Source organism: Penaeus japonicus, unplaced genomic scaffold (assembly GCF_977035675.1).
Source record: "Penaeus japonicus unplaced genomic scaffold, GWHDUDI00000001_assembly GWHDUDI00000001, whole genome shotgun sequence".
NCBI classification, from domain to species: Eukaryota; Metazoa; Arthropoda; class Malacostraca; order Decapoda; family Penaeidae; genus Penaeus; species Penaeus japonicus.
In genome coordinates, this window is record NW_028234403.1 from 45,073,671 (window position 1) to 45,076,170 (window position 2,500).

Sequence of the window (2,500 nt, forward strand, 5' to 3'; positions counted from 1 at the left end):
AATCTGCTGATTGGGGGAATGATCAGAAACACCATGACGCATATATCCTGGGATATGACCAACATAAAGACAACAAAGACAGAAGTCGAAATAATTCTGAAGGACCTCATTTAGACAAAAGCAGTGGGTCCAGACGAAATAAGTCCACGCTTACTTAAAAGATGTGCTAGACAGTTGTCCAAACCACTTGCTCTGTTGTTTAGTAATTGCATACAACAACAAAAATGTCCATCGAAATGGAAGGTCAGCAACATCGTGCCCATTCACAAGAAAGGAAATAAAGCAGAAACCAAAAATTATCGTCCTGTAGCACTACTCTCTGCTGTCAGCAAAGTTCTTGAGAAAATAATATGTTCACGTCTAACAGGACATCTCAACAAACACTCACTGGTGTCCTCCCGACAGTTTGGATTCAGGAGAAACCACTCAGCTGTTGATCTGCTCACGTCTTCTGCCTGGAGCACTGCCCTTGACCATAACCAATGCACTGCTGTGATAGCTCTGGATATCGAGGGGGCCTTCGATCGAGTGTGGCATGATGCCTTGATTGAGAAATTATATGGAATTGGTGTGGGTGGACCACTTCTCAACCTTTTCACTGACTATCTTACCAATAGGTACCTGAATGTCGTCTTGAATGGTAAGAAATCAACACAGCATGCTATCAAAGCAGGCGTACCGCAGGGCTGTGTTCTGGGACCCCTCATGTGGAATGTATTTATAAATGACTTGCTGCTTCTAGTGCCTGAGACACAAGCGTTTGCTGACGACATCACACTGTCGGTTACCTACAGTGCCGAAGATGAGGAAATGACAGCAACACAAATAAATACTAAACTGAAGAACATCCTAACCTAGGGTCACAGGTGGCAGGTCAAGTTTGCACCAAACTAGACCCACCTCATGGAAATTACCAGAACCCCCCAACCCACCATCAAATTATACTTCGATGGTAAATTACTACGACCTGAAGATGAAGTAGAAATACTTGGCGTTACCTACGATAACAAAAAACTCACCTTCAAAACACACATTGAAAATATCGTGAGGAAAGCATCAAGGAAACTTGCGTCCCTGAGACGTCTTTCATGGCTTGTTGATGTAAGAGGAAGAGAGGTTCTATACAAATCGCAGATCCGGTCTGTGATGGAGTATGTTCCTCTGACATGGGGAGGAGCTGCTAAGAAGCACCTCGACAGGATACAATCCAGAGCCATCAAGATAATCAACAGTGAAGATCCTGGGAATCTAAACAACCTTCAGAATCTACAGCACCGGAGGGATGTGTCTTACTGTCATGTTCAGAATACAAGAAGAACAAGTGCCACACTTGCAGGCGCTGCGACAGCCAGTCCGTCGGATTACTCGTACCACCAGAACCGTGGAGAGAGTGCCGGACGCACTAGAGCAGCCACGATGCAGTACATGGCACTACCAGAGACAGTACATCCCAAAATACACTAGGATGTGGAATGCTGTTTTAAGCTATATGCCTAGACACATTGTACACAGTGTTCAAAGTTTTAAAACTCTTGTAAATAGAATTTTACCAATTATTTTATAAGTTGTAATGTACTTTATAGCCATAGTTTCTAGTTTTAGCTTATATCCATATTCATGTTGATGTATGTGTTAATATTTCAAGCTGGTTTGGCTTTTAGATAATTTATTTCCATATGTAAATTTTAGCCAATATATTATGAGGGCAATCGGTCAAACGATCTCACATGTACCAGAAATGTAACAATGATGACAAATAAAGGTTAAGAGAGAGAGAGGGAGAGAGAGAGAGAGAGAGAGAGAGAGAGAGAGAGAGAGAGAGAGAGAGAGAGAGAGAGAGAGAGAGAGAGATAGATAGAGAGATGGAGAGAGATAGAGATAGAGATAGATAGATAGATAGATAGAGAGAGAGAGAGAGAGAGAGAGATGGATGGAGAGAGATAGAGATAGATAGATAGATAGATAGAGAGAGAGAGAGAGATGGATGGAGAGAGAGAGAGAGAGAGAGAGAGAGAGAGAGAGAGAGAGAGAGAGAGAGAGAGAGAGAGAGATGGATGGAGAGAGATAGAGATAGATAGATAGAGATAGAGATAGATAGATAGATAGATAGAGAGAGAGAGAGAGATGGATGGATGGAGAGAAAGAGAAAGAGAGAGATAGATAGAGATAGAAAGAGAGAGAGAGAGAGAGATAGAGAGAGAGAGATGGATGGATGGATAGAAAGAGAGAAAGAGAGAGAGAGAGAGAGAGAGAGAGAGAGAGAGAGAGAGAGAGAGAGGGAGAGATGGATGGATGGAGAGAAGGAAGAGAGAAAGAGAGAAAGAGAGAAAGAGAGAGAGAGAGAGAGAGAGAGAGAGAGAGAGAGAGAGAGAGAGAGAGAGAGAGAGGGATGGATGAATGGAGAGAGAGAGAGAGAGAGAGAGAGAGAGAGAGAGAGAGAGAGAGATGGATGGATGGATAGAAAGAGAGAAAGAGAGAGAGAGAGAGAGAGAGAGAGAGA